Here is a 20,288-nt window from a genome sequence, read left to right on the forward strand (position 1 = left end):
TACCTCCTGTACGTAGCATGGGCGTAAATCCCGGGGGGGGGGGGATGGGGGGGGGGATATATCCCCCCTGAAATGGAGGAGGGGGGGATGGCCTGTACAATCATCCCCCCCTGAATTTTGAGGAAAAAAATGGAGGAAGCAGAAATGTGATTGTAACAATTTTGACATAATTATTGCATGACGTTTGTACGCCGGCCTTCAGACAGGTAACATAGCGGAACAGTATTCTATCTTGTAGGAAAATGTATACATAATTTTCTCAAGCGCTCGCTCGCTTCGCTCGCTCGCGAAGAAAGTAACATCGACATACAGTCACTGTAAGGTATGGCTCAGACGTTGACAACGTCAAATAGTATAGGCCTACATGTAAACATGCTATGACGCGAGTAACTGGGGATCATCTGCAAAATATGTACGAAAATAAACAAACAAACAAACAATAACAAAAACTATATCGTCATAATTGAACCCCCTCCATTTCCTGAATCATTCCTGAGAAACGACAGTGACTGATTACTCAGTCAGGATACATCTATGGGCATTCCCAGGGAAGATCAGGGGCGTCAAATCTATCTCGGGGGGGGGGGGGGGGGGCAAAGGGGCATTTGCCCCGCCCCTTTGGAAGTGTTTAGGCAGACAAATCATTTATCCCCCAAGCAATTCCCGAGATGAGGACAAATCTCGAACTTTCTTAATGGAAAATTGTCCAAATATCCCCAGAACTATGCACCAGATCGTTGTATTGCAATCATAAGCATGCAAAAGCTCCGCTATACAGGATCCCTTTCGATAAACTTTGTACACTTTTGACATTGACGTATATATACCTAATTCATCAAAGAGTGTGCAGCAGATCTTTCACTTAACAAAAGCACCCTCATATGCAGAGGCGTCGATCGGGGGGGGGGGGGGGATGGTTCTCCCATAAAAGTGGGACAAACAAAAGCTAAAAATATAGCTACAAATGGCAGTTTTTGGAGTGTAAAATATCAAAATTTTAAAGCTCGCTCGCTCCGTTCGCTCGCATTCAACCATAATGCCATTCTCCTAAATTTATGTTGCTGCCAGTGACTGACAGCAGTTTTCGGCCGGTGAGCCCCCTCAATTTCCAAAGTGAAAAATATAGCTACGAACGGCAGTTCTGGGACTGTAAAATGTGAAAATTTTGAAGCTCGCTCGCATTCAATCAATTTGCCATTCTCCTGATGTTGCTGCCAGTGATTGACAGCAGTTGCGCCCGGTGCGCCCCCCTTAATTTCCAAAGCGAAAAATATAGCTACGAACGGTAGTTTTGGGACTGTAAAATGTGAAAATTTTGAAGCTCGCTCGCTTCGCTCGCTCGCATTTCATCATTATGCCATTCTCCTGATGCTGCTGCCAGTAATTGCCAGCAGTTTTCGCCCGGTGCGCTCCCCTTTATTTCCAACGTGAAATAATACAGTCACAAACGGCAGTCTTTGGACTGTAAAATGTAAAATTTTCAAGCTCGCTCGCTCCGCTCGCTCGCATTTAATCATTATGCCATTCTCCTGATGTTGCTGCCAGTAATTGCCAGCAGTGTTCGCCCGGTGCGCCCCCTTTATTTCCCAAGCGAAAAAATACAGCCACAAAGGGCAGTTTGGGGGACTGTAAAATATCAAAATTTTCAAGCTCACTCGCTTCGCTCGCTCGCATTTATTCGTTATGCTATTCTGCTGATGTTGCTGCCAGTAATTGCCGGCAGTTTTGCCCGGTGTGTCTCCCTTAATTTCCAAAGCGAAAAAATACAGCCACAAACGGCAGTCTTTGGACTGTAAAATGTCAAAACTTTCAAGCTCGCTCGCTCCGCTCGCTCGCATTTAACCGCTATGCCATTCTCCTGATGTTGCTGCCAGTGATTGACAGCAGTTGCGCCCGGCGCGGCCCCCCTTAATTTCCAAAGCGAAAAAGTATGGCGACAAACGGCAGTTTTTAGACTGTAGAATGTCAAAATTTTCAAGCTCGCTCGCATTTAATCGCTATCAAATAGCGGCCATGTTGCTGCCAGTGATTGACAGCAGTTGCACCCGGTGTGCCCCCCTTAATTTCAAAAGCGAAAATATAGCTACAAACGGCAGTTTTTGGACTGTAAAATGTCAAAATTTTCAATGCAAAAAGATTTATACCCCCCCCCCGTTTGCTTCGCTCCCTCATATAACCGCTCCTCCTATAGGTCAAATCCTGTCTACGCCGGTGATAGGCCCTATTATTTAGTAGGCCTTCACAGTGATGTCGCACAGGCGGAGCGAGAGCTGAAATACCACGATTTAGTCTTTCAATAATATATTGTGAATATTTCATTTTCTTATTTTTCTTTTAAGAAAGGAAAAGAAAATTTTCACCAAAAGTGTGCACCAGATCGCTGAATTTCAGGTCTGAAAATGCAAAATCTTCCTCGTGTGGGAGAGGGATACCCCCCTACACACCCTCCCCCCGTTCGGTCGCTCCGCTCCCTCTCACAGATATTTAAAAAAAAAAATGTCTTCATACTTTTAAGGTCTGATTTTCCGCCGAAAGTCATCTGACAAGCAAAAAAAAAAAAAAGCAACAAGAACAAAAAGTCTTCATATTTTTGCTGCCACTTTTCTCCCACTTTATATTTCATGCAGAAGAGTGGGACATCCGGTCCCTGTAAAGTGTGTGTGTGTGTGTGTGTGGAGGGGGGGGGGGCACCAAGCTTCTTTCCCCCCCCCCCCCCCGGTCCGGTTATGGGCTTGTAATCGTGGTGATGGTGACCATCCCCCCCACTCCTCATTACGGATTTACGCCGTTGGTACGATGACAAAACTCCTGCATCCTGCCAGCCTTCAACGCCTCCCCTTGTGAGTGTCATTGTGTGTCATCCAAGGGAGGAAGTTATTGAATATCACAGGAGACAATTTGCACCTGACAAATGATGTGATGGTTTCAGGAATCCTTGCAGTTGAGATTGAAGTTCATATTATGTACAATATGATACTTTGCAAATTTTTTTAAATTGTTGTTCAATGATTTTTTCATCTGTTCTTCTGTCAGATGTTGGATACAAACACTCAAAATTTTGTTATACATACCAAGCATTCTTATGCGCTCTATTCATGAGTGATCATCTAAAGACAAGATAAGATCACCTTGGTTACTGTTGTGTTCCGTCTGTATAACATGTATGTAGCATTTCATCACAAACAATATGATGCCAACTTGATATAGTGTTTCAAAGACCATTTCTTTGCCAATTGAATATTGTCCTTTTAATAGCAAAATCATTTTTCATTTACAATACAGGAGTCATGTGGATACAAAAGGAAAACTGTGTATTCTTTTGTTGATATTTAAAGCATAAATGACCATATTTATGGACAGATGAGCTTGCATTCTTAACACTATTCTGTAGAGATATTCAGTGTTGTATTAAAATGGTAAGTTTAGAAGATTTCTACATGAATGCTGTCCCTTACTATGGTTTTATCATAGCATGTTTGCTGTTATAGATTAGAGCTCATCACTCTTATGATGAAATATTGATATTTTCGACAAGATGATTTAGAATAAGATGTGCATGCATTATAGAACACAACACACTCAAAAGGGATTGAAAAAAAAAAATTGTATATACATGTAGTTTTGAGAAGAAATGCAATAATTTACTCTTGGTATATGATTCACAGATTTATGAAAAAGGAGAACAAGATGTGTTCTAAGCATTAGCATTTTACATAGTCTTCATCTGTGTTTAAGCAGACTGAGGCCCAGTTACTCAAGTTCCGAGACCTGGAATGCATCCACAGGGAGAATCCGAATTCATAATGCGATGCTAAGTCTAGTTGGGGAATTATTCTGTTGATTTCTATTATAGTTCTCCATACATAATCATTGAAGTCGAGCATTAAAAGTTAAGCATTGTTTTTTTTTTATGAATATGGTGCCAGGGGTCTTATGAAAGAACAGTTGCTAGGTCACTCAGACTCAGACATTCATAATTATTCATGCAGATAGGTACTTCTGAAAATGTGCACACAAGCAAACACCCACATGCACATATGCTCACATACATTCACACAATTGTACACATTTTAAAATGTGTGAAAGATTGAATAACATCACTCACCTGTATTGTTTTGTAGATGTACACTTGCAATACATATATTATTTTTATCCTAAATTTGAGTTCTGTAGAGATTTCTGTATAATGAAGAAGAAATCACAAAGCTTTTGATTCAATGTTACATGAGAATGTCTCATAATATTGATATGAAATATACAGTATGTATGTGGAAAAGATAACTCTTCCGGACTGATTTGATGTCAAATGTGGATGTCACTCATGCGTGCTTGACTGACCAGCTGCCATTGATCCAGTGGAATAAATCCCATTTTGTTCCAACATTAGGATATGGAGATAATACACTGGTAGTGTTTTACAATCTCACTCCTGTAAGTACACTACCCCTCCCCTACTTTTCCTCACTCCCTTTTACTAATTTTCTTTGGTCTCCTATCTATACGCACATCAACACACACACACACACACCCTTTGCCATACTACACACATACCCACAAACACCTTCAAACAGGCATCACTTGAACACTCCCACCAACATGCAAATCGCATACATATGTACAATGCCATACAAATCTTACCTGTACATATATCTATGAGGGGAATATTTCTATCCATTCCATGAGGGGGAACATCAGACAAACATAGGGCAAATATATCAATGATATATTCGTCCTATGTGTGTCTGATGTTGATGTGTGTTTGTGCGTGTTTGTATCTGATATGCATGAGTGTACTGAGGGTGTGTGTATATGTGTATGTTTGTGCAGTTTCATGTGTCTGTATGAAGCTAATCTTTTTTGTTAATAAGGATGAATTTATACTGCATGTACTGTATTACTACAACCGCTACAACTACATATAGAAAACACAACACACTTTTTTTTTTCCATTTGCTAACAAAGTATAATTGGCGTAATCAGCTGGAAGGAATGTTTGACAAATGAATACTGGTTCATGACAGAATACTACTATATGAGCCAGCTACATTCCAGTTCAATGAGTTCATAACTAGATTTGGTCCTGTTCTCTAAATAGAGGCTGTGAAGCTATTGCCGGAAAGGCTACAGCATTTTAATTGTATTAGATCGTTATTTGTTTTTGTGACCATGATTGACAACATAACTGTTCAACATGTCAATTCTACACAATCAAAATTACTTTCAGTTGTATGGTTGTGAAAGTGTCATTTTCCAATTGCTAAAATATGCAGTAGGTCTACATTACAAAAGAGAGAGGGGGAGCATAGTAAGAGTAAGAATTGAGACAAGAGTGCATTTGACATACAGTCGAATCTTGTTATAATGAGGTACATTATGGGACCAGAGATATCACTCCTGTATATCAAGATCTTGTTATAACTACAGTTTGTCATATCACTGCTTATAATATTGAGGTTCCACTGAACATGCATCAATAAATTACAATAAAATACAATGTACTGTAATACATGATCATTTGTACAGAGAGGCTGAAGTCCAACAGCATGTTTCTCAGCTGTGTGCCTTGATGAGTTGGTGTTGGACGCTGCATATCATCAGTATACCCAACATACCAGTAATGGACAAGGTGTCTGCAAAGTATACATGTGACATTTCGCAATGTACAAACTTATCTGATGCATTTCTACACTGTGACCACGTTCCCGTTAAGCAGATCGCAATGTGACAAGTTGTCACATTCTACACCCAATATCAGTGCTGCATATACAGTCTTATTACAACCTATGCAAAATGAAAGCCTGTCACTATTTCTGATGGATGAGTTTATCAGATTTTTCTAACAGCAGAAGATGGCAGTAGGACTCTCACATTTTGGCCCAGAAATTTCCAGCATCATCTCACCAGTTGCCGGTATGCAGCATGTCTTGATCGCCTGATATTGAAACAAAAGTGAAACAAAATGGAATGCAAAAGGAGTAAAATTTGATAATCCTATTATATGACATCATGTGTTCATCTAGGAATTTATCTTGAGAATAGGAGTTAAATTAGACAATGTACATGGGACCCATGGGGTATGGTAGTCGTTATTTTGGGGACGACTGTATCATGGCAGGATAAAATACATGTATAAAAACATGTACAGTGTATTGACTGCCTGAAATTGAAACAAAAATGAAATGAAATGGAATACAATGGAATGCAAAGGGACTAAAATTTGATAATATATTACATAAGTGTTACTCTAAAATCGTGAGAACAGGAATAAAATTACACAGTGTGAATGGATCTTTCATATGTAGAATCGTACAATGACACCATAAAATTCATTAGGAAATTATCAGGGATATGAAAAAAGCCTAATTTTCATTGCAACATTTGGAAAATAAAATAGGGAATTAAATGTGCCTAACAAACTCACTTGTTATCTGCAGCATTTGTTCAAGCACCTTCTCCATAGGCCTACTGTTGGGTGTCCTGGTAGCTTCCAGTTTCTTTCACCCATTTATCGAGGCACAGTTGAGAAACCTGGATGTGCTGTAATACAGCGTATTGGAGCATCGAAATGTCTTTCGTTGTACCGTAATTCTCAATCTTGTCCATTATGTGCTCTGTCTCTTTGCAGCAAATGGATTCCCTGGCAGTGGTCATGTGGGAACACAGCTGCGACAGAGGCACCTGAAAACAAAGAAAAAAGGGGGAAAAAAGAAGAAACATAACGAACAACACATTCCTATTTCCTTCTTTGTGTTTATTAGTTGGTGTTTTGAAGTAGTACTGCACTGTCACACAATGAGATTTAGACTATATTAGTCATTAGTGAAATCATTGTTTGAGTTCTAGGCAAGTGTGAACAAAATATCGTTCATGACTAGGCCTGTAGGAACCCCTACTGCCAGAGAGGTTACCACTGATACCAGACTCTTCAAACCACTGCTGAGCCCAGCCACATACTGTAATTGAAATTGCAGTTATGGTATGGCAAGCACTTGTACCTTATTGCAAACAGCAATTTTTCACTTATCCTTTCATAACTTGTCTCGTGCTCGGCAATTTACATGTGAAACTGAAGTAGAGGGCCTAGTGGAAACAAACTTGGTGGGAATTTACCAGTCAATTACCTCATTATAGGAAGGTCCTTGGGGCCAGAGAAATGACCTCCTTATATACCGGGTACATGCGTATACAGGTACGGTACTATGAATTACATCAAAAGTTTATACCAGGACTCAAGTAAAATACTGTTAAATGCGAAAAAAAAAATCGGGATCTGAAAAATCAGTTTGTCCTTGTGACATTATGAATGAGATCGAGAGATATGAGAGCTTGTATGACATCTGCCTCGCCAGCTCAGTACATAGCCTTTCAATTCATACCGTCGTTTACCGATGTCCCTCTTCCACTCCAGTTTCACGTTCATGTTGTATTGTAAACAAAATTCTGTTTTGGTTTGTCCGACCCCAATCGACCTGTATTCTGTAAAAATTAACGTTAGGCCTAACGTTAGAGTGAACTATCTAGACTCTCAGCGTACGTGATACTAATGATAGTTACCAATTATTATCTCCCAAGTCCCAACCACGTCGCGGGCTCGTTGCCATCACCCTGTTCCTCGAGCAGCATCCTCACGGGCCACTGCCCCGGGGGCGGGAGGTGAAGAGTCGGGTTCATATACTCCAGAACGGTACGGCTAGGGGCGGGGTGAACTCAATACAGATTAGATTTAGGGTTGCGTGGGGCTGGAGCTGGAGTTGACGAGGGGCTGCTTTACCTTCGCCTTCATCATCTCGGTGGGGGTCGCAGCCAGAAAGGCGAATCCAGGACTGAATCCATATTGAGAACACTGTCTTGTTGACCACGTACTGCTACAGTACAGCTTGTTTACCGTGTATAAAGCTAATGCAACGCGATCCGCGGAGCGAGCTGCTGGCAAGGTACACTGTTATCGTAAAAATTAGAGTGCCATCCAGTCTCCAGTTGAAATTTGTTGTTATCATCCACGCACACACACAGAGTCACAATCTACGGTCAGCAGTAAAGCGGCTGTCTGTACGTCTACTTGTCTTTTTCTCTCGCAGAAAATATCTAGTTTTTTCCAAACGTAAACCAGATCCAAAAAGGCAATTATCATGGGTAAAGTGTTCAAAAACTGTCAGTGGCGTCACTCTACTAAAATGTCTACACAACATATTCAAATCACTTTTGGGACGCAAGGATTGTCAGAACTGGTTAAATCTTGATTTAAAAATAGATAAAGTTTCACTCATTTTACATTGCCAACGCATTAGACGAACTCGGTGGCTTCGCGGGGTCTACCCCCTCATACGTCAAATCGCATAAGCCAATCAGCTGCCAATTTTGGGGGGCGTTCCCAAATCAGTGAACATTTTAAGCGATTTCTTGTTACTGAGCAATTTTTGGTGGATAAAAACGCCAGAATCGTGTTAGTGAGCTCAAATACCTTCTATATGGCCCCAATGTCCGAATTAAAAGACTCCCCCTTTAACAATTGCATGAATTGGGCTTGGCCAAGAGTTGTGCCCCTATGCCCAAATATTGCTTGTTTCCAGTATGGCTGCCATCCGGTTTGCATCCAATGTATGAATCAGGGTACCCTGGCAGCGGGTAATATCACCTGAATGATCCGGTTAAAACTCTGCCAGCAAGTGATGATTCAGTGTAACCTCCTGCTGAAATTGGTTTAGATCTTTATACCATCAATATCTTTCAAGACAGGGCGCAGCATCTGCGTCTTCAGTGAAGCACGGGATTGAGCTTACATTGCACGGATCGGCACATAGATCTCCACCACGACTAAATTTGATAGACATCCGGGTCAGACCAGCCTTCTGAAAGGTGCACAGCCACTGAATGCGATCATCAGATCTTCCAATGGCAATATCTAAACAGTTTGGGTGAAGGCAAGCTTGTCTCTATGATGGATGCAATGCACATAGAGTACAGGATGCATGAGATGATAAGAGAGCTTCTTTATGACTCGCGGGATAGGCTACAATCCGTTCTCACACTGCCCAAAAGTCGCGTAAACGCATGAATCACGCAAGAAATTTGGTAGTGCGTGCTTGTCCGTCGAGAATATTCACTGATTTACGCAATGAAAATCACCGATGAATTGCGCAAGAACTACGGAACGATCACGCAAAAACCACTAACCACACCCTAAGAACAGATTGGTTAAAAAATCAACCAATCTCATTGGTTAACCCGATATTGGTTGTATCAGCCATTATATTGGTTATAAACTAACCAATTCGTTGGTCAACCAGTAACCAATGTAATTATTAATTGGGCTATATTGGTTGCTTCAGCCATTATATTGGTTATAAACTAACCAATTCGTTGGTCAACCAGTAACCGATGTAATCGGTTAGGCTAGCTAGAGCCTGTAACCAATCCACATTGGTTGCCGCGCTCACAGTCAGGCAATTATCTTATTTCTTTATTATTATTATTCTTTTAGTTGTAAGCGACATTTATGTTGTTTTGCAGAGTTTGTTTTAAATAGTTTAACCATAAGGCCGGTTTATGCATCTCACAGTAAAAAAAAAAAAAAAAAAAAAAAAAACACTATCAGTAAGTTTTGTATATAATATAAAACTTTGTCTCGCGGGAAGTGAGGAAGTGGGTCACCTGACTGGGCCCACGCGGTCGGCCATTCCTGAATAACCTATACCAGCGCGATACCAAAAGATGCTTCATACTTGACCTACTTCGATTTTCTTACTAACAATTGTAAGAAAGTTGTGAAAATAAGACGCTACTATTCAAAAATGGTTAAACATATCAACTTAATTGGAACTTAATTCATTCACACGAGAATTTAGTGCAGATCGATAATGAGACAATGCATTAGTTACATATTATGCATGATTGCATTGACAAAATACAATTATAGGCCGAAAATGAAATGAAATGAATAAAATGAACTTGTGTATGTGTGTGTGTGTGCGCGCGCGCGCGCAATTGTGCGCGGGAATAAAAGGCGTTTTTTTTTTTTTTCAGTGTGAACATAATTTCTGTTGGTTCTTATATCGATCATGCATCTCCATTACGAGAGCATGTAAAAATAACAAAATGTGATTCCGGTTGGATCTTGATTGTTGTCGGGTTTTTTTTTTTTTATAATATATCAATCATGCATTTTCATTTAGAGAGTATATTATGTACAAAATAACTTAAACATCGAATATCAAAGCCTATATTTTTCAACTTTCATGTTTCCATATGACATAAATTTTGCTTGTCTAAATATGTGTGTTTTGGTCATAAAGACGTCTTTAAGACGCCATAAACTCGTCAAAAGTCGACATACGTTTTGCTTCTATATAGATCATGAATATTCATGAGAGATGATCTGATATGCAAAAGCTATTGGCAAAAAGTAAATACATTAATCTATAAGGTATTCATATTGACTTCGATCTTAAAATGTGTAGAAAAAATTGTATGCTTTATTGTGATATTCATTATTCAAATTTCAACTTGTGTTTCAGGAAACATTTTCATATTTCAGCTGGCCTGATAAGAATGGAATATAGTTCAGTAACCATGCCTTCAATCATTACAATTTTTCGTGGGTATATAAACCATGGGTTGCATTGTGATTGTAGTTAGGAATAGGTCATAGACATAGATTCTAGTGTAGGATAGGTCATTTATATCCAATAAGCTAACATTACGTCATCGTTGGCTGTGCACTATATAGTTTACCTTAAGGAGTACGATATGAAAATAGCCGTAAATATGACGTGTGACACTCACCAGTCGTATTTTTATTCATGAAATGTGGTTAAATCCCAACCAATATCACTGGTCCCTTCAACCAATGTGGATTGCATCATATATATAGCCCATACTAGATTAACCAATCTATGGTTAAACTAACCAATCCATGTTGGTTAAATGTGCAACCTATGTAGATTGGTTGATATTTGAACCAAACGAGATTGGTTACTGTAACCAAGAGATTGGTTGGACACATATCTACCAACGAGATTGGTTGAATTTAACCAATATATTGGTTATTCCAACCAATCTGTTTTTAGAGTGCAACCACGCAATTTCAGCGCACAGGCACGCAAAGGCCCCAAATAGGGCGAATTCGTGGTTGTGCGCGACGACTGAGGTCCACGGAAAACCACGCATAATTTCCGCATTATCACTAATGAACTAATAAATCGGACATGCTTTGCGCATGAACACGACAGCGGCATTCATTTTCGCGAACGATCACTGATATTCCACTCATATTTCGCGCATTGTACGCGTTAGAACTACGCAAACTACGCAAAAATTACGTAAAACAGCGCAATTGCGTAAACTTTTACGCGAAGCAGAGTTTTGAGCTGCTCAAAACCTGGAATCGCGTAAAGCGCCGATTCGGCGCACATCGGCGGACAACTACAAAGGTTCCACGACAGACAAACTCATGAAATGCGCACGTCGCTCATGTATGGCGTAAGGCTCCAATTTCTTACGTGATTCATGCGTTTGCGCGATTTTTGGGCAGTGTGACCGGGCGTTCAGGCAGAGGTTCTGAATTTTTTGGTCGTGCTCAGTCTGCACACAGTGAGCGGAACACCATATTAATTATACGTGTGCAATGATTGTGTGTAATGATATGGGAAAATGCATGGAGAAAAATAATATGTTTATGTATTTTACATTGAATCAGTTCCCGTCTGTTGTCTGGCAGAAATGCATCAATCTTGCAATGTTGTTGTTAATTATTTTTCCTCTCCATCACGAGTATAAAATTATGGAACGTGTATATCATTTCACGTGAAGTTGTTGTGATGTCTGAAACTGCGAGGCTGTATTGCAGGTGACCTATTGCAGGTGGCCTTCAATTTTGTTTGTCACGTTATATTGACATGTTTAACAGACTGTTACTCACCAAGATGCCTCTTGAAATGTTTTGAAAAACTTCTGCTAGATTTCACATGAGCGGATGATTATTAGTTGTCTCTCTGCTATCATTTTGTGTGAAACAAAGTATTGTTTCTCTTCCAAAGATAGCGTGCCAATTAATCTGCACTTACTGTTGGTGCTCATTAAATACATTCCAAGCCACCTCCAGCCTAGACATCCGTAGGCGTTGTGCTGTAGAGCGGGATCTGAACATCTCTCATGAAGCGAGACTTTTCTTTTCTTTTCTTTTCCCCACTAACAATGTGAAACAAAGTATTGTTTCTCCTTCAAAAAATAGTGTGCAATTATTCTGTACTTACGGTTGGTGCTCTATACAAGACATTCCAACCCACCTCCAGCTTAGATATCAAGTTCAAGTTCAAGTTCAAGTTCAACTTTATTTTCATTTCCATTAAATAAGGAGAAATTATGTTCAATGCATAAACAAAACAAATTTGTAGTAATTTCGATAAACGTACATCAACAAGATACATGTGATGATGATTAACGACATAATTGCATTTATAAGGTATATACATATGCACATTACACGGATGGGAATGGAAATGGAGGGTCCCACTAAAAAGCCAAGCTTGTACGATATGGGACCCTCAGAAATACATAAAAAGCCAATAATGGCTTCATGAAACTACAAACAAATATATGAAACAAAATCAAAGAAACCAATGTCAACTGACATGAAATGAAAAAACAGGAAAGAACGAAAAAAAAAGAGAAAAGGGAAACAAAAGAAAATGAAACTGCAACACACGCCATCGTGGACACAAGCAAATAGATTTCCAGGATGTATAGGAGTAATAAGACGCACCCTTGAATGATATTGTGAATATAAGGATTGGGTACATATACCCGAAAAACTACAAAAGAGCGGACATATTAAAAACAAAGAAAACAAAGAATAGACACAATGATGCATTGTTCGACGACTGTCATATTTAAGGAGAACTTATATTCGACAGATTATTTTACTCTCATGATAGAAAATAGTTGATGTGTAATGATTAATGTATATATATATATATATATATATATATATATATAAGATAAGTGATAACTTAATTGAGCTAATGAAACAAACCTAGTCCGGTAATATGTTATAAGATTTCAATAAAAATAATTTCAATCTATTCTTGAAAGAATTCAAAGTTCGTGCTGTTACAATATCATTAGGAAGTGAGTTCCAAAACTTTGGCCCATCGTAAATAAAGGTGTTCTGAGCCAGCAGAGTTCTGAAAAAGGGCAAATGAAACTCATTCGAACGCCTTGTTGGGTAATTGTGAACGGACTGATTTCTTGGAAACATTGTTTCAAATATATTTGGAAGATTTTTTTTTTATCATAATTAAACATAAATTGTCCTAGGTTAAACAGATACAAATCCTTGATTTTCAATATTTTGTTTTCAAAAAATAACGGGTCGGTATGAGACAGAAATGCAGTATGACATATAATACGGAGTGACTTCTTTTGTAATAAAAGTAATTTATCTAAGAATGTTTGATATGTATTTCCCCAAGCAAGAATACCATAATTTAAGTACGGCAATATGAGAGATGAATATAATGTAATAAGGGACGACAAAGGAAGACACAATTTAACCTTGTTGATTATACCAATATTTCTTGAAATAATTTTACATATACTATTAATATGGAATTTCCATGAAAGCTTATTATCAACCGTTATTCCCAGAAATTTAATATGGCAAACAATTTCCAGTGGAGTCCCATCAAAAACAACGTCAACAGGTGGTTTCTCTATAGAGTTGCTAAAAAACATATATTTTGTTTTTTGAAGATTGAGAGATAATTTATTTGCCTTTATCCATTGGGTGACATTTTCTAATTCAGAGTTTATTGTATTTACAAGAGTAAGAGGATTATTGTGCGAAAAAAATAAATTTGAGTCATCCGCAAAGAGAATAAAGGAAAGAACATCTGATGACCTACAAAAATCATTTATATAAACGAGAAACAAAAGCGGACCTAATAAACTTCCCTGTGGGACCCCACATTTGATATTTAACATTTGTGAATTATACCCATTCAAAGAGACATACTGCTTCCTGTTCATGAGGTAGCTCCTGAACCACTCCAAGGCCTTCCCACGCACGCCGTAATGATGTAATTTATCAAGTAAAATATCATGATTAATGGTGTCGAAGGCCTTGGAGAAGTCCAGGAACAAACCTATTACATGGGAAGATCAGTCAATAGCGTGTGCCACTTTTTCTACAAAACTTAATAATGCATGTGTTGTGTTGTGTTTTTCTCTAAATCCGAACTTAGAATTTGAAAGTATATGATTGAATTTTAAAAAAGTTATAGTTCTTTTATGAACGATTTTTTTTCAAGAATTTTGGACAATGTACATAACAAAGAAATCGGTCGGTAATTATCAACATCTAATTTGTCGCCTTTTTTAAACAAGGGAATGACTTTTGCTATTTTCATGCTCTCAGGGACAATGCCATTGGAAAGAGATAAATTGAATATGTGAGCTAAAGGATCCGCAATTGAAGATATTACCCCCTTCAAAAGAAAATTACTGATGTCATCATGTCCAGCACTTTTTTTGGAACTAAAATCTGAAACAATATTAATTATCTCCTGCTTATATGTTGGACTAAGAAACATTGAACTGGAATTTGGTGGACCTAAAAATTCAGAAAAATGTTTCGTTGAATGGGGTATATTGCTTGCAAGATTTTCCCCGATTAAAGAAAAATGATTATTCAAAATATTACAAATCTGATGAGAATCTTCAATGATTTCATCTTCAAACCTAATTTTAGTAATATTACATTTATCATTTGATATATACATTGCTTGCTTTAAAACCTTCCATGTGTTTTGCATATCGTGCCTATACAAATATAACTGCTTGGTATAATATTTTCTCTTTTCTATGCGTATAATTTTCGTCAACGTATTTTTATAACTAGTATATTTAAGTTTCGATTGCTCAGTAGGTTTCATTTTGAATTTATAATATAAATTATTCTTTCTGTTTATTGAACGTAAAAGTGATTTAGAGATCCATGGGAGCCTAGGTATTTTTTTATAATCAGATTGTTTTTGTCTACGTTTTGGAATATGGATATCCAAGAGTCGAAGAAAATTTTGCATAAAGTATTCAAAAGACAAATTTACATCATTTGTATCAAAGATGCAAGACCAGTCTGTCATGTCTAAACTAGCACCTAGACTGGCTATATTTTCATGAGTGATTCTTCGTCTCAATAAACAACCATATCTATTATCAATAGTATCATTTAAAGAGAAACTAGTAGAGATGGGGAAATGGTCTGTTATGTCTGAAAGCAGTATAAGGGAATCGGGAGGAGGAAGAATATTACAAAAAATATTATCAATAAGGGAGGCAGATTCATTAACTATTCGTGTGGGCTTAGATATCAAAGGCAAAAAAGAAGCAGATAAAAATATTTCCAAAAAATCTTGTGACATATTATTTTGTTTTAATAAGTCTATATTGAAATCTCCCATTATGAAACATTTTTTGTGAAGAAAAATTGGGTTCTTCACCAAATCCGAAAAATAATCTAAAAATGATTTAGTGTTTGCATTTGGAGGTCTATATACTACACCTATGATAATATTCTTACTGCCAGGAACGGATATTTCAATAAAAAGAGATTCAATCGAATCAGTCATGCTGTTAAGCTCATCACGAACTACATAATCATACATTTGTGAAACGTATAACGCAACGCCCCCACCCACCCTATGTTGCCTGTTGTTAACTACAAAATCATATCCGTCGAGAGCGTATGGAAGACTTGAATCCTGGGAAAGCCAGGTTTCGGTCAAACCTATCACTGAGAATTTTTGCCTGATGGGTTTATTAAAAAACAACTGCAATTCTTCAAAATGTTTATTAACACTTCTAATGTTGAAATGTGTAAGAGAAAAGGTGGTATCATCATACTCCTTAACAACATTATTAAACTGGTTGAGAGTGAGATATTCAGAAGATGGACTTTGAAGTTGGTTTTCTATGTCAAAATCATATTCAAATTCTTGCGACAATGAATTAAAACTATCTGAAACATAATCATCAAAAAAGGTATCATTTTGAGTGACATTTGCTTCACGTTCTGCAAAAGAAGGCCCGGCCGTATCAAAAAAGTCATCATCATTAATTGAATTGAATGCTGTGTCTATTGTATTGTGGATCAAAGGGTGAACGTGATGTCCGTTGCTTGTGTCCACGAAGGCACCCGTAGAGGGCAGTACTGATGAGTTTGACATCTTGAATGTCTGTGATGTGCGAAACTAAAGAGAGAGAAAAAGAAAAAAAGGCTGTGTCTATTGGGAACCAGAGTCAACGTATACAAAACAAACTATGCAAGTATGTCAGGACATTATCGGCAAGTGACATGAAAGGTGGCTCCAGATGGCCTGTGGGTACCAAGGAAATTACACAATGATAATAATAATGAAAAGAATAGATGTGAGGAATTGACATAAGTTCCGAAAAAAAAGAGTTGCTTGGCAACCTCACGCAGTGGTTTAAATTCGTTGGTAACACTCTCTTGTGTGATTTAGATAATCGTAAGCATCTTGGAAAGAGAACAAATTATTCACTGTGGTTACAAAACTTCGGCATTCTGCATTCCGAATGCCCATGTATGGACATAAGGTTAAAATAACATTTCTGAAACTACCAGTTAACATTTCATGTTGGAGGACGATGACCGGGGAGAATATCGTTGTGTACGCTGATTAGAGAGAGTACGAGTGCATCTGAATGAGGACTGTTACATAAGTGGCGTAATTACGGCTAACATGCTACATGTGTGAACGGAATGCAAGCCTATAATTCTAACATCTGCGTAGGAAGGTAAGCGAAGTTCAATCCGAAACAGAGTAGGCCTACAATGTGTAAGTATAGATTAAAGGGGCGTATTTGATGTTCACACTTCACCAGAACTATTGTCCTCTCGAACATACAACACACCTGCAAAGCTATACTCTCCCTTCCTCATCCCCTCACCATTCCACCCTTCAATGACACTCAACAAATCTTACAGCGATTAATGCTGGTGTGTGAAAATTGAAAGAATATAGTTTTGAAAATAAGCAAACCTATGTATTGAATGAAAATGTCAGAAATGCGTTTCTCAATGTGTAAGAATCGGCTCTTTTCTGGAGTGCCAGGGAAGGTGGTCGTGTGAGGGTGAAAACGATTACAAAAATTCAAGGTGAATTAAAGTATGGTTTACACAAATACTTTAGCAATTTCATGGGTATGAAGAATACAAAAGTAATTGAAGGCACACTATAAAAAGGACCAAAGTTAGGTTCCAAAGTTACCCCATGAGGGTACAGTACAAGGCAAATACCAGGATTAAGTATAATAAACGGGAGGATGCAGATATTAAGAAAGATAACTTCTGCTCCTTACAATTCAATAATGTGAACAGCTACCTGGATTCAAATTTCATATTTATGTTACAAATAGATTAAGAGGGAAGTAGGTGAATACTCGTTAATTGTTGCTGAGGTTTACATAATCACATTCAAGTTGAAAAAACCCCATAATTTTATATATAATGAAATATTTCGTCTATTATACATGCATTTCGGAACTGATTTTCAAGTTGATGTTACTGGTACAAAAGTGTGAACAGATCACCCCCCCCCCCCAAAAAAAAAAAGGCACTCATAGCTGTATACACATAAAGCCGCCATTACATTGGTGGCTTTCTATTCCTTTCACCATGGTGCCCAGCTTAAGAATAAAATACAAATCTGCAATAACATTGTGTACCGGAGAATGACATTGTGAACTGGAGAATAATATTGTGTACACTGATGAGTGTACGGGCGGAGAATGACATTGTGAACTGGAGAATAACATTGTGTACACTGATGAGTGTACGGGCGCAATTGAATGAGGACTGTTACATAAATGGCGTAATTACAGCTGACATGCTACATGATTGTGTGTACAAAATGCCAATCTCTAATTCTAGCGACTGTGTGGGAAGGTGAGTGGAGTTCAAATCAAGAAAAAGTACGATGTATGTGGAATAGATAAAGGCGTACTCGATGCTCACACTCAACCGTAGACGTTGTGGTGTAGACATGGTGGAGCGAGACTTCTCTTTTCTTTTCTTTTCTTTTCTTTTCTTTTCTTTTCTTTTCTTTTCTTTTCTTTTCTTTTCCCCACTAACAAATAAGTTTAGCAAAAAAGTATTGGTGCTCAATAAATACATTCCAACCTACCTCCAGCCTAGACATCCGTAGGCGTTGTGCTGTAGAGCGGGACCTGAACATCTCTCATGAAGCGAGACTTCTCTTTTCTTTTCTTTTCCCCACTAACAATGTGAACAAAGTATTGTTTCTCTTCAAAAGATAGCGTGTCAATGTCTGTACTTACGGTTGGTGCTCTATACAAGACATTCTAACCCACCTCCAGCTTAGATATCCGTAGACGATGTGGTGTAGACATGGTAGAGCGAGAGTTCTCTTTTCTTTTCTTTCCCCACTAACAAATAAGTTTAGCAAGAAACATAGAAGCATTCTTTTAAGATCGGAATTTTCACGTACACATTTTGCCTGGAAAAGAATTACCAAGATCTTTTCAACACAATACATGTTCACGTACTCGAACAGTTTTCGCTAAAGGTACAAGTATGTTTACAAGACTGCAGACAGTATAAGACAGTAGAATGATTTGCCCCTTAACAAATCAGACTACATCTCTTGAAATGTTTTCAAACGTAAATCAAAGTCATTCCTCTTAAATGATTAGTGTCTGATATATATATATATATATATATATATATATATATATATATATATATATACACATACATATTACTGTCCTACTTTAGCGGGGGGGGGGGGGAGGGTTCGACAAATTACTCAAATCCGATTTATTGATGTTTTCCTGGAAAAATATGGTGTAGAAATCAATCATTTTGAGATATGTCATTGGAATCGCCAGCGCAATATTTTTTTCATTTATAAGAAATATATCGCATTTGTCACTGCTGCCTTTTACCAGGGTGGGGCGGTACAGATTTGACAGATCTGCGAGTGCATTATACAGAGTTATTAATATTTCTTCCCAGGGGACATGGTGACATGCACTAAACAATTCCATGTTCAATTTTCCTAAAGAGTACACCTAACAAGAATGTGTGTGTGTGTTTGGTTTTTTTTTTTTTTCTAAGCGTGTGTGGGGGGCCTCCGAGGCAATGTTTTTGGCAAGGGTCTTTTCCGTTTTCAGTATGCACCAGATCAGATTACAAGATGTACTTGTTTTGTACATCTTAACCATGTTTATCATTAACTAATAACATCACAGATCAATATTATGGTATTTTGACGTCATTGACCTCTAAAGGTCATCAGAGGTCAAAGGTAGAAACCTGTCAATGCCCTGTGGAATCCGAAGATTTGTAGAACAAATGCATTTTTAGTGCAGCGTAACCAAGATCTAGGCCTGTCATTCACAAATGCCTCCAAACATCAATATGCTGATATTTAAAGTTCATTGACCTCTGAAGGTCATCAGAGGTCAAATCAGACTTTCCTCCCGATCTTAAAATGAATCTTATGGTATGTACTAACACTGGTGAAAGTTTCATGCTTTAGTCAATTTTTGCACAATTCTCATGATTTTGAGGGCTTAACTGCTCTACTCATAAGGAGGTAAAAAAGACATCAAGGAAGAGCACGAATTTAACTGGGTCCCATCAGGGTCTTTACACGGATATTGTTATCACCGCCATCTCCAAAATATATTCAGAGCAAAGTTATGTGTGGACAACCATTATTAAAGAAAATATACAGAAAATTCCACCCCAAAAAAAATCATTTTTCATGAAAATTACACATTCCATCAACTTCATACTGACATATATTAAAGGTGGTAATTATATTCCCCCTGCTTTCTAAAAGCGGTTAGTCAAGTGCTCTTTCATAATGCTAGAAAAGTGAATTTTTGTGGAATTTTCTTTAGATTTTCTTTATATTGCGGTCCACACATAATTATGTCATAATCTCTAGTAGTCTTCTCATCCAGCGGTTCCAGCACCAAAACTTTAAAAATTCATAACGTTTGGATCGACTGTCCGATTTTCCTCAAACTTTCACTGATGTGTTGTACTAATGTTGCTGCTTTCACTCAATCCACATTGCTCTTTGGGTTGTTCCCTTTAACATTTTCCACGGACATTCCGGTACGCCAAGGATCATGCGGGATGACTTCACCAGTGTTCACGGAGTCAACATGGTCATGCCGGAAACAGCGCGAATGATCCCGGAACGACGATTCGTGATGATCCGTGTTCCGATGCATGA

This window comes from Diadema setosum, chromosome 5 (assembly GCF_964275005.1).
Source record: "Diadema setosum chromosome 5, eeDiaSeto1, whole genome shotgun sequence".
Lineage (NCBI taxonomy): Eukaryota > Metazoa > Echinodermata > Echinoidea > Diadematoida > Diadematidae > Diadema > Diadema setosum.